The 14,427-nt window shown below is 44.1% G+C and overlaps 1 protein-coding gene across 4 annotated transcripts in view; it reads right to left on the bottom strand.

Annotated features, from left to right (window-relative positions):
* LOC142743328 (E3 SUMO-protein ligase ZBED1-like) overlaps window positions 1-14,427 on the bottom strand; it is a 148,706-nt gene that overhangs the window by 15,290 nt on the left and 118,989 nt on the right. For 2 of the 4 annotated variants that reach the window (XM_075853990.1, XM_075853992.1), the window contains exon 1: window positions 10,624-10,798. The exons of 1 other annotated variant lie outside the window; for it this stretch is intronic. The gene's annotated coding sequence lies outside the window, so the exon portion shown is untranslated. Of the gene's footprint in view, window positions 1-10,596; window positions 10,799-14,427 lie in introns of those variants that run through there. One more of the 4 variants, XM_075853993.1, reaches the window with a different exon arrangement.

Here is a 14,427-nt window from a genome sequence, read left to right as displayed (position 1 = left end):
GAAATACCCGTGTGCCCAAGCGACCTCCCCGATGGTCACTTAGGCGCGGAAGTTCTTCCGGCTGCTTATTCTTACGCCTAGGACAGTTGTTCACTTGATGCTTGTCATCTCCACAGTAGAAGCAGAGACCATTCTTCCTGCGGAGCTCTCTACGTTGTTGGGGAGACACAGAGGCCCCGAGTTGCATTAATTCATCCGAGTTTTCCGTGGAAGAACGAAGCAACGGAACCTCAGGAGCCATCATGGGGGAGCCAGAGGAGAAGGTACAAAAACGTTCAAGTCGTTGTTACCTGAGACGTCGGTCAAGACGTACCACTAAAGCCATAACCTGATCTAGAGAGTCAGAAGAGGGATAGCTAACTAACAGGTCTTTCAGGGCGTTCGACAGACCCAATCTAAACTGGCACCTCAAGGCAGGGTCATTCCACCAAGAAGCCACACACCACTTCCTAAAGTCAGAACAGTACTCTTCAACGGGTCTCTTACCCTGACGTAAGGTCACCAGCTGACTCTCGGCAAAGGCAGTCTTGTCAGTCTCGTCATAAATGAGTCCGAGAGCGGAAAAGAAAAAAGGTCAACAGAGGAAAGTTCAGGGGCGTCATTGAGCCAAGGAGAAGGCCCATTCTTGGGGGCCGTCCGGGAGCCGGGAGACAATTATACCCACTCGCTGGCTCTCAGAACCTGAGGAGTGGGGCCTTAGACGGAAATAGAGTCTACAACTCTCCCGAAAGGAGAAAAAAGTCTTCCGGTCCCCTGAGAACCGGTCAGGCAACTTGAGATGGGGTTCAAAAGTTGAATCTAGTAAAAAACAACGCCCATCGAGCTTGTCTCGGGTTTAGCCTTCGGGCAGATTCTAGGAAAACCAGATTCTTGTGGTCGGTAAGGACCGTTACCTGGTGCCTAGCCCGCTCCAGGAAGTGGCGCCACTCTTCAAATGCCCATTTAATGGCTAAGAGTTTGCGGTTGCCAATGTCATAGTTACTAGCTGGTTAGCATCACGCTGGTCGCACCTCTGAGCCAGGGCTTGGACCTGTAGGGAGAGACCCTGCATTTGCTGAGCCAGGGTCTCAAGGGGGTCCATAGTAGTAGCAACCAGGGTAGAAAAGGTATATGGGCCTGTGATTATGTAATGACGGGGTAGGGAGACAGACAGGTGAGACCTAATCTACCCGCCACTCAGTCCCTGCCTACTTGCACGACCCGTCCTAGGCGACGGCGTACAACTGGGCGACGGTCCCTACGCTCAGTATGTGCACGACAGACAAACAGACAAGGGTACACAGAAGATAAGGGAAATGGAGCAGTTGCCCATGGCAACACCGTGAGCAACAAGAGTAGTGAATGAGCTGAGTAAAACCAGGAGTGTACAAGGTACCAAACGCAGAGCATGAGAGTAGTCAGTAAAGCCAGGGTCAAAATGAAGCAAGGTCAATAATAATAGCAGGAGCAGCAGAGCCAGGAAACCGGAAAGAATCACAGGCAGAGACAAGCAGGAAATGAAGGTATAAATAGGCCGAGGGCGGGAGCTAGAACCGTCTGGCCAGGCTGTGATAGGTTCTCCCACTCCTGAGCCTACCAGCCTGAGTGGTAGCAGATCGAGTCACTCTATCAGACCTAGGAGCAGGTGCAGACTGATTAACCACGGGCGTCGACACAGCAGCTGTGTCTGGCAGATCCTTTACAGCCACCCCCTCCCTTGTAGATCACACCCCCCTTCCTTGTAGATCGCGCAGCTGTAGCTGCCACTAGGAGCTGAATCCCCGGCCAGAGGTTGCCGACGCTTTGGCCGGAGATTCAGCTCCTAGTAGGAGCTACAGCAGCGCGATCTACAAGCAGAGGGGGGGGGGGGTTGTGGTGCGATCTACAGTTTACAGGGGGGGGGGTTATCTGCAAGGGGGTGCTATCAACAGCGGGCGGTATCTACAGGGCGGTGTGGCTATGTACTAGGAGTCCCTGCTTGCCCTGCTATTCCGTACTGTATCATTTTGTTCAGTACAGAACAGCAGTTCCATCGGAAAGAGGGGACAGAACGGGGCGGACCAGGCAGTGACGTGGGGGCGGGGCCGAGCTTCCTCCTACAGCACAGTGTGATGGCGCCACTAAAGAATTTATTCTGAGAGTCCTTGAGGGCGAATTAATCAATTCGATCACCCAGCCTTAATATAAGACTAACATAGCTGTTAGGGAGAGGGAGACCCAGCTAGTACAGTTTACAGTAATATAACACGTATTATTCCCTTGGGGGAAAAAACTCACGGCAGTGGATGGGAAGGAGACCTTAGATTCATCAAACTGGGAACCCACCAGATCGGTGCCAGGAAAGGACATGCTTGGAAACACAGACCTCAGAGCAGGATGCATGTGGCAATTTTACTCTGAACACGCCGGTCTATTTACCTGCTCCACGTTCCCGATGCAGTCCTTGCTTGTGACGTCACTTCCATCTGCGCGGTCGTCTGATGCCACTTCTGACAGATGTTTGGTCACGAAGCTGCAACCACGTGGTCGGGATGCCGGCAGAAGTGCTTTAGTCTCACGGGACCGCAAGCGGACGGGTGGTTTCTTTGAAAAGGGGAGGAGAGAAACCCCAAGGTACACCCCCCCCCCCCAATGGAAACTCCGGTTGGAAGGAGGGAAGCCCCCTGATCCTGACTTCCATTAAAGTACCAAAATCTTACGCTACAATTCCCCTCCCTTAAGGGAAGAGGATCCTCTCTTCATCCTGACTCCTGTAGGGACAGGAAATACAATGGTGGCCGGCTGAGGGTGGGGCCCTTTTAAAGAGGCTCGGTCACCAGATTTTGCAACCCCTATTTGCTATTGCAGCAGATAGGCACTGCAATGTAGATTACAGTAACGTTTTTATTTTTAAAAAACGAGCATTTTTGGCCAAGTTATGACCATTTTTGTATTTATGCAAATGAGGCTTGCAAAAGTCCAACTGGGAGTGTTGCAAAGTAAAAGTACAACTGGGCGTGTATTATGTGCGTACATCGGGGCGTTTTTACTTCTTTTACTAGCTGGGCGTTCTGACGAGAAGTATCATCCACTTCTCTTCAGAACGCCCAGCTTCTGGCAGATCACGCTGTGACGTCACTTCCCCAGGTCCTGCATCGTGTCAGACGAGCGAGGACACATCGGCACCAGAGGCTACAGATGATTCTGCAGCAGCATCGGCGTTTGCAGGTAAGTCGATGTAGCTACTTACCTGCAAACGCTGGTGCCGATGTGTCCTCGCTCGTCTGACACGATGCAGGACCTGGGGAAGTGACGTCACAGCGTGATCTGCCAGAAGCTGGGCGTTCTGAAGAGAAGTGGATGATACTTCTCGTCAGAACGCCCAGCTAGTAAAAGAAGTAAAAACGCCCCGATGTACGCACATAATACACGCCCAGTTGTACTTTTACTTTTCAACACGCCCAGTTGGACTTTTGCAAGCCTCATTTGCATAAATACAAAAATGGTCATAACTTGGCCAAAAATGCTCGTTTTTTAAAAATAAAAACGTTACTGTAATCTACATTGCAGTGCCTATCTGCTGCAATAGCAGATAGGGGTTGCAAAATCTGGTGACAGAGCCTCTTTAACCTCTCTCAGCTCCTACAGAGGTCAATGGTTAAACCTCCTAGTATGCCAACATGGGGGACGAAATGGAAAAAAAGGCTTCAATTTGCACGGCAGTATCGGAATTACCGATGATTGGCAAAGGGTTGCCTTCTCCGATGAATCACGCTTTCTGCTTCATCGAACGGATGGACGCTGGCGTGTCAGACGAGAAAGATCAAAGAACAACATACCCTGCAACTATTGAAGGAAGAATACAAGCTGGTGGCGGCAGCGTTATGGTCTGGGGAATTTTTTCATGGCATTCTCTGGGCCCACTCATCCATGTGGAAGGCATTCTGAACCGATTTGGGTATGAATCCATCGTTGCAGATCACATCCACCCATACATGCTGTTTGTCTTCCCTGGGGCAAATGGAATCTTCCAGCAAGACAATGTGATGTCACACGGCTAGAAACGTCCGACAGTGGTTGGAAGAGCACAACCAAGACTTCAAACTACTTCCCTTGACCGCTAATTCACCAGACTTGAATCCAATTGAGCATCTGAGGGACCACCTCGATCATCTTGTAATCAAGTATGAACGAGGAGTACAATGTAAACATTGAAGAAGTTGCAGTGATCGTACGAGTGCCGTGGCCCCTTCAAGCAGCTGAACGGAAGGGGTGCAGAGAGTCGGACCTTCACCGATCTAATATTGATGGCCTATCTTAAAGGGAATGTATCGCTAGAAAAAAATTTTCTTTTTAGTTAGTACAATGACAACTTTTTTTCTTGATACAACTCTTCAACTTCCTATGCAATGATCGCGCAACATCTTGCTACCACTGAACCTCATCTATATCATGGACATTTTCTTATCTCTTTCACATGTATAAGAAATCTCTGACAATGGAGAAGGCTATCTGAACATTGAAAATGTTGAGTAAATGACGAAAATATTATGCCTCTAAAGTTGCATATGAAGTTCTGTAATCTATGTAGGCAAGCCTAGCCTGCATACCTGCTGCATGTAAAGAGACACATAGCAGTATTTCTGTGCACTTTCTCCACCACTGCCTTTTATTGCAGGGGAATAATTTTCTAAACAGGTCTCTTTAACCAATATTTGTTAACCCCCAGGCGCACCACGACACAACTGTACGTCCGGGTGGCCAGTGTCTTAGCGCACGGGACGTACAGTTACTGCGCAGTTCCCAGTGCACACTGTCGGCGATAGTGTGCACCAGGAACCGGGATGCCAGCTGTCCCTGACAGCTGACACTCCACTGTATGCCGATCAGCGGCTTATTTCCGCTGATTTCGGCAATTAACCCCTTACTTGCGGTGATCGATTGCACCTGACACATTTTAGGGGTTTCTAGCACATCGGCAGACCTCACAATGAAATCGTGAAGTTTTCAGATGGCTAGCATGGCGACCGAAGGCCAAGTAATGGCCTCCGTGTCTGCCAAGTACAGAAGCCTATCAGGACCAGCCTCCTGATAGACTTCCTGTCAGAGTGACAGGACATCACGGCCGTTCGCGATGCACACTGTCGGTGACAGTGTGCATCGGGACGTCAGCTATCCCTGACAGCTGACACTCCACTGTTGCCAATCAGCGGCTCATTGCCGCTGATTTCGGCAATTAACCCGTTAAATGCCGAGCTCGACTGCGATCTCCGCATGTAGGGGGTTTGTAGCATATCAGCAGCCCCCATGCAATTGTGGGGGCTGCCGATGCTTGTGATGGCACCCGGGGGCCATACAACGGCCTCCGGATCTGCCATGTGGTACTTGTAGAATAACTGTCAGAGTGACTGTGATGTCACACTGACAGTTGGAATACATTACACTACCTAGGTAGTGTAATGTATTCTAGCAGCGATCAGAGCTGCAGGTAAAAAAAGAAAGTTTAAAAAGTAAAGAAAAAAGTAAAAAAAAGTTAATAAATATATTTTACAAGAGTGTAAAAATTAAATATTTTTTTTTCCTATAATAAGTCTCTTATTATAGGAAAAAAATTAAAACGTTAGAAAAACAGTACACATATTTGGTATCACCGCGTTCGTAACGATCCAATCTATAAAACCATAATGTTATTTTTACTGCACGGTGAACGCCGCAAAAAAAACAAACTAAAAACAATGCCAGAATCACTATTTTTTGGTCACCACCCCTCCCAAAATATACAATAAAAAGTGATCAAAAAGTCGCATGTACCCTAAAATAGTACCAATAAAACTACACCCGTCCCGCAAAAAACAAGCCCTTGCACAGCTTTTTTGACTGAAAAATAAAAAAGTTACGGCTCTCAGAATATGGTGGACACATAAAATTAATTATTTTATTAAGAAGTGATTTTATTGTGCAAACGCTGCAAAACATAAAAAAACGATATACATATGGTATCGCCGCAATCGTACCAACCCGCAGAATAAAGTAAAATTGTCATTTATAGCGCATTATGAACGCCGTAAGAAATAAAGAATTTAAAACGCCAAAATCACTGTTTTTTGGTCACCAAAGCTCTAAATAAAATGTAATAAAAAGTGATCAAAAAGTTGTATGTACCCAAAAAATTGTACCAATAAAAACTACAGCTCGTCCTGCCAAAAATAAGCCCTCACACCGCTCAATTCATGGAAAAATTCAAAAAGTTATGGCGTTTGGAAGGTGTTGAGTGAAAAACTAAAATGGAAAAGCAAAAAAGGATCAGTCCTGCAAAGGTTAATTAATTTCTATTAAAAAAAATTATTATTACCACATGTGGGGTATTCTCATACTCGGGAGAGATTGCGTTACAAATTTAGGGCGACTTTTTCTCCTTTATCTCTTGTGAAAATGAAAAAAAAAATTAACATTTTAGTGGACAAAAATGTTCATATTCATTTTCACGGCTTAATTCTACTAAATTCAGCAAAAACTTGTGTGGTATAAATGCTTACTATAACCCTAGAAAAATTCCTTGAGGGGTGTAGTTCCCCAAATGGGGTCACTTTTAGGGTGTTTCCACTGTTTTGTTCCCTCCAGGGCATTGCAATCGTGACATGGCACTAAAAACCAATCCAGCAAAATCTGCGCTCCAAAATCCAAATGGCGCTCCCTCCCTTCTGAGCCCTGCTGTGGGTAAAAACAGCAGTTTATTACTACATATGGTGTATTTCCGTAATCGGGAGAAATTGCTTTACAAATGTTGGGGTGCATTTTCTTCTTTATTCATTGTAAATATTAAAAATTTCTATGTTTTTTCAGAAAAAAAAGTAGATTTTCATTTTCACAGACTAACTCCAATAAATATAACAAAATACCTGTAGGGTCAAAATGCTAACTAAACCCCTACATAAATTCCTTGAGGGGGTCTAGTTTGCAAAATGGGGTCACTTTTGGGGGGTTTCCACTGTTTTGGCACCACAAGACCTCTTCAAACCCAACATGGTGCCTAAAATATAATCTAAAAATAAGCAGGCCCCAAAATTCTGTAGGTGCTCTTTTGCTTCTGAGGCCGGTGTTTCGGTCCATTAGGGCACTAGGGCCACATGTGGGATATTCTTAAAAACTGCAGGACCTGGACAATAAATATTGAGTTGCGTTTCTCTGGTAAAACCTTCTGTGTTACAGATTTTTTTTTTTATTACAAATGAATTTCCGCAAAAAAAAAAATTACATTTGTAAATTTCCCCTCTACTTTGCTTTATTTCCTGTGTAACGCCTAAAGGGTTAAGAAACTTTCTGAAAGCTGTTTTGAACACTTTGAGGGGTGCAGTTTTTAAAATGGGGTGATTTATTGGGGGATTCTAATATATAAGGCCCTCAAAACCACTTCACAACTAAACTGGTACCTGTAAAAATAGCCTTTTGAAATTTTCTTGAAAATGTGAGAAATTGCTGCTAAAGTTCTAAGCCTTGTAACGTCCTAGAAAAATAAAAGGACGGACGTTCAACAAACGATGCAAACATAAAGTAGACTTGTTGGAAATGTTAACTATTGACTATTTTGTGTGGTATTACTATCTGTTTTACAAGCAGATACATTTAAATTTAGAAAAATGCTAATTTTCTCTAAATTTGTGTTTTTCACGAATAAATATTGAATTTATCGACCAAATTTTTCCACTATCATAAAGTACAATATGTCACGAGAAAAAAAATCTCAGAATCGCTTGGATAGGTAAAAGTATTCCCAAGTTATTACCACATAAAGTGACACGTCAGTTTTGAAAAAAAATCGGCTGTGCCACAAGGCCAAAACAGGCTGCGTCCTAAAGGGGTTAATGCATTATATAAAAACAAAAATAAATTTGAACTCAGCGCTAGCCGCATGCATATTACTGGTAGTGTCTTGTATCCCTTTCTGGCTTGATTGACGTCTCACAGGCCAGGATACGCCATTGCATGTCAGATCCGATGGTATCCAAGACAGAACAGATGAATCGGAGACTAGTATTGCTAGATGCACTGTGTGTGGGCCGGCCAACGTGACTCTTCAAGAGAGCGGGATCTCCTCCGTTACGAACGAATGGTAATCTCCATGCGGCGCATGCAGTGTACAAATGTATTTTTTTTATATACTGCAGCAACAAAGAATAGATATAGCTACATGGGATCAAGGGAAGTTTATGTCCCCCTGATTCTTATAGTAAGAATCCACAAAGGAATAGATTCCACAGCACTGCACCACAGAAGGGGTGCACACCTCCACTGGACCTGGTCCACGGTCCACAATATCAGGCAAACAAAGATAGACGCTTGAAAAAAGTCCTGTTAAAAGCTCATATTTTTGGAAGTGCTGCCTCGCTGTCTATCTTTGTTTGCCTTATAGCAACACCGCCGTTTTGTCCTTTGTTGCCTTAAGCAACACCGCAGCTTTCATATATTAATGATATCAGGTAAAATTAAAGCGGAGCTCTAATTTGTTGCTATGGGCAACAAAGGACATTGATACTATAAGACAGATTGCTAAATCTCCCCCATTAATTGAAATTTTTTTTGCTCTTAAATTAATTTTCATGAATTACTGCATCAATGTGGGATGGCATGGAGGCGATCAGCCTGTAGCACTACTGAGGTGTTATGGAAGCCCAGGTTGCTTTGATAGCGGCCTTCAGCTCGTCTGCATTGCTGGGTCATCTCATCTTCCTCTTGACAATGCCCCATAGATTCTCTATGGGGTTTAGGTCAGGCGAGTTTGCTGGCCAATCAAGCACAGTGATACTGTGGTTATTAAACCAGGTATTGGTACTTTTGGCAATGTGGGCAGGTGCCAAGTCCTGCTGGAAAATGAAATCAACTTCTCCATAAAGCTTGTCAGCAGAGGGAAGCATGAAGTGCTCCAAAATTTCCTGGTAGATGCTGCATTGACTGTGGAAATGATATATCACAGTGGACCGACACCAGCAGATGACATGGCTCCACAAACCATCACAGACTGTGGAAATTTCACACTGGACCGCAAGCAACTTGGATTGATGCCTCTCCACTCTTCCTCCAGACTCTGGGACCTTGATTTCCAAATGAAATGAAACATTTTTCTTTCATCTGAAAACAGGACTTTGGACCACTGAGCAACAGACCAGTCCATTTTCTCTTTAGCCCAGGTAAGACGTTTCTGACGTTGTCTCTGGGTCACGAGAGGCTTGACACAAGGAATGCGACATTTGTAGCCCATGTCCTAGGTATGTCTGTGTGTGGTGGCTCTTGAGGCACTGACTCCAGCGCAATCCACTCGTGAATCTCCCCCAGATTCTTGAATGGCCTTTTCTTGACCATCCTTTCAAGGCTGCGGTTATCCCTGTTGCTTGTGCACCTTTTTCTACCACGCTTTTTCCTTCCTCTCCGCTTTCCATTAATATGCTTGGATACAGCACTCCGTGAACAGCCAGCTTCTTTAGCAATGTCCTTTTGTGGCTTAAATGACTGTCTTCTGGACAACTGTCATGTCAGCTGATTGTGTAGCCTACTGAACCCGACTGTTGGACCATTTAAAGAGGAAACCTTTGCAGGTGTTTTGTGTTGATTAGCTGATTAGATTCTACAATCTTCAACTTTTACCCAATATTCTAATTTTCCGAGAGACAACATTTTGGGTTTTCATTGACTTTTACCCATAATCAACTACATTAAAAGAAAAAAAAAATGCTGGAAATAGATCACTCTGTGTGTAATGAATCTATATATGAGTTTCACTTTTTGAATTGAATTACTGAAATAAATTAACTTTCTGAAGATATTCAAATTCATTGAGAAGGACCTGTATGAACGCAGGGGGACATACCACTTGATCCATCTCTTCATCTAATTTGTGTCAAGTGAAGTTTAGGTCCTAGGGGGATATAATCTTCACATGATCCGGTACATGTTTAGAAACTTAACCCCCTACAGTATTAGGCAGTGGTGGTGGTGATTTAGGAGCGTAAAATGTCCTGACAGGTTCTCTTTAACATATGTGAAATAAAAGGGAGATGGTTAACACGATAAAAGCAAGAACACTGGTATTGTTTTTCTAATTTTTAAAAAAAAAAGTATATTGTAATAAAAGTAACCAGGTCTTTGTAGATTTAAAAGACTTAAAGGGAAACTGTCAGCAGTTTTAGGCCGGGTTCCCATTGGTCGGACATGCTGCATAAAAGCAGCACATCCGACCTAGAATTTCGCACCCATATTTTCAAGGTCATCACGTTTCCGTCCCCTTCTATCGCACGCTCCCTCTATTGTACGCCCCGCTATCACGCGTCCTTCTACTTCCACATATTGTAATATCACAAATCTGTAATAAAGTAATTGTGGGACACAAACCTGTCCGGACATGCACAATTGTGTCACATGACCGCTGCGCTGTGAGAACTGTATGTCACAGGCAATTGGACAGTCCCCGCTCACCAGAACAGGATCATCGAGATATTGCGACATAATGAATGTCATATCTCAACTGTCTGTGCATTGTCAACATGAGTAGTGGTGACGTCACGACATATGTGACATATTATGACAGGAATATAAGTCACAGCTAAATAATAACATAGTGATAAATGCAGAGACAAGTTTCTTTACCCCTCTTACTCCCTGCCCATGTCTGACCTGGGAGAGGGAAGGAGCGACCGAGCAGCTGCTTGAGGATGACTTCCATGGCGATATAATAATTCCTGAGCACCGGCAGAATGACACTGAGAAGCCACATGCCTGCTGCTGTGTTGTAGCCAGGGATGAAGCGTATACTAGAAGGCAGATGATAGATCATAGTAGGCAAAGGACCTTTGATGATGTCATGATCATGTGATTTGTCACGTGTGGGAGGAGTCAGATTCCAGGCTGCGCTGCCTGATGAGTTTCATGTAGTTCTTTCCCAATTATATGAAAATGTTCTCATGAGCGGGGAATACAGATGTGTGCGCTTAATGTACCTGAGAGACGGCAGCGCTGCCTGCCCTACAATACAGCCACAGCTCTACACTGCATGCTTTATATATACACAGTCCTGCACTGCATGCTTTATATATACACAGCTCTGCACTGTATGCTTTATATATACACAGCTCTACACTGCATGCTTTATATATACACAGCTCTGCACTGCATGCTTTATATATACACAGCTCTGCACTGCATGCTTTATATATACACAGCTCTGCACTGCATGCTCTATATACACACAGCTCTGCACTGTATGCTTTATATATACACAGTCCTGCACTGCATGCTTTATATATACACAGCTCTGCACTGCATGCTCTATATACACACAGCTCTGCACTGCATGCTTTATATATACACAGCTCTACACTGCATGCTTTATATATACACAGCTCTACACTGCATGCTTTATATATACACAGTCCTGCACTGCATGCTTTATATATACACAGCTCTGCACTGCATGCTCTATATACACACAGCTCTGCACTGCATGCTTTATATATACACAGTCCTGCAATGTATGCTTTATATATACACAGCTCTGCACTGCATGCTTTATATACACAGCTCTGCACTGCATGCTCTATATATACACACAGCTCTACACTGCATGCTTTATATACACAGCTCTGCACTGCATGCTTTATATATACACAGCTTTGCACTGCATGCTTTATATACACAGCTCTGCACTGCATGCTTTATATACACACAGCTCTGCACTGTATGCTTTATATATACAGCTCTGCACTGCATGCACTATACACACACAGTCCTGCACTGCATGCTTTATATATACACAGCCCTGCACTGCATGCTCTATATATACACACAGCTCTGCACTGCATGCTTTATATAGACACACAGCTCTGCACTGCATGCTTTATATACACACACAACTCTGAACTGTATGCTTTATATATACACACAGCCCTGCACTGTATGCTTTATATATACACAGCTCTACACTGCATGCTTTATATATACACACACAGTCCTGCACTGTATGCTTTATATATATATATATATATATATATATATATATATATATACACACACACACACAGCTCTGCACTGCATGCTCTATATACACAGTCCTGCACTGTATGCTTTATATATACACAGCTCTGCACTGCATGCTTTATATACACACAGTCCTGCACTGTATGCTTTATATATATAGTAAAGAAAGGAGGAGACCTCCAGCTCACCAGTAGTTGCGTCTCCAGACACCTCGCACGGATCCCCGCTACGGCCAGCGGTAGGTATATCAGGAAAAAGAAAGAGAAAATCCAGCGCTGTGTTTGATTAAAAAGGAAAATTGTTCCCAATTTTATTGAAAAAATGGTTAAAAGTTACACGGAGACGCAGTCTCAAGGTGTATATATAGCGGGCTGGATGACCTTGGCCTACGCGTTTCGAGCAAGCGTGTTGTTCTTAATCATGGCAAAAAGGATTTGCCATGATTAAGAGCAACACGCTTGCTCGAAACGCGTAGGCCAAGGTCATCCAGCCCGCTATATATACACCTTGAGACTGCGTCTCCGTGTAACTTTTAACCATTTTTTCAATAAAATTGGGAACAATTTTCCTTTTTAATCAAACACAGCGCTGGATTTTCTCTTTCTTTTTCCTTTATATATATACACACAGCCCTGCACTGTGTGCTTTATATATATATATATATATATATATATATATATATATATATACACAGCTCTGCACTGCATGCTCTATACACACAGTCCTGCACTGCATGCTTTATATATACACACAGCCCAGCACTGTATGCTTTATATACACAGCTCTGTACTGCATGCTCTATATACACACAGGCCTGCACTGTATGCTTTATATACACACAGCCCTGCACTGCATGCTCTATATACACACACAGCCCTGTACTGTATGCTCTATGTACACACAGCCCTGCACTGTATGCTTTATATACACAGCTCTGCACTGCATGCTCTATATACACACACACACACACACACACACACACACACACACACACACACACACACACACACACACACACAGCCCTGCACTGTATGCTCTATATACACAGCCCTGCACTGCATGCTTTATATACACAGCTATGCACTGCATGCTCTATATACACACAGCTCTGCACTGCATGCTTTATATACACCGGCCTGTACTGCATGCTTTATATACACAGCTCTGCACTGCATGCTCTATATACACACACAGCCCTACACTGTATGCTCTATATACACACAGCCCTGTACTGTATGCTTTATATACACAGCTCTGCACTGCATGCTCTATATACACACAGCTCTGCACGCTTTATATACACAGCTCTGCACTGTATGCTCTATATACACACACACACACACACACACACACACACACACCCCCTGCACTGTATGATCTATATACACACACACACACACACACACACACACACACACACACACACACACACACACACACAGCCCTGCACTGTATGCTTTATATACGCAGCTCTGCACTGCATGCTCTATATACACACAGCCCTGCACTGTATGCTTTATATACACAGCCCTGCACTGCATGCTCTATATACACACAGCTCTGCACTGCATGCTTTATATGCACATCTCTGCACTGTATGCTCTATATACACACACACAGCCCTGCACTGTATGCTCTATACACACACACACACACACACACACACACACACACACACGCACTGTATGCATTGTGAGGGTTTAGCATCAGGAGAGGTTGGTACAGCGGTTTCTTAGTAGCCAGAGAGAGGGACACCGTGCATTAAAGTTCATAACAGGCCTTTGCCTGTGTCTTATTCTTGTCAAAGAAACAGCCTCTTGTACAACAAGGCAAAATACAAAAATAAATCCTGCTCGTCTGAGCACTAATTAAACAAGAGATTATCTAACTATACCAAGTGCCTTCCTACCAGGCACTGGACACAAAGTAACACAGGTCTTTACTCACATAGACTACAGGCTACTCCAGACTTAGTAGTCTCCGGTCTGAGTCAGGGGTGAGACTTTCACACACTGTGTCTGCACCTATTTATACACAGGCTGCAGGTGCAGCTAATTGAGCAGCAGCCTTGTCCTACAAACAGAGATGGACTAGGGATTGGGGAACCCGCCCTGCTCTTCCGCAATCCAACTCCAGGTTTTTTTTCCCGGCTTTTCCTTAAGCCGAGATTGGAAAGCTAGAGCTTTCTATTGCAAAAAATACTCATTCCCTGGAGCCTAGGATACATATGACAGGATTCTAGGGGAAATGTACCTTCCCTCGATGACTTTACCTGTCACTGTCTCAAATACCCTCTTCCTCTGTTCGAGCCCGTGGGATCGGACACATTTATCTACAAGGCAGTGTGTCCTAGACAAAGCGTCAGCATTGCCCTGCCGTTTTCCTGCTCTGTGTTCCACAGTATATTTGAAGTTCTGCAAAGTAAGAAACCACCGTGTAACTCTT

This window comes from Rhinoderma darwinii, chromosome 2 (assembly GCF_050947455.1).
Source record: "Rhinoderma darwinii isolate aRhiDar2 chromosome 2, aRhiDar2.hap1, whole genome shotgun sequence".
Lineage (NCBI taxonomy): Eukaryota > Metazoa > Chordata > Amphibia > Anura > Rhinodermatidae > Rhinoderma > Rhinoderma darwinii.
This window is presented reverse-complemented; position numbering and strand designations above follow the sequence as displayed.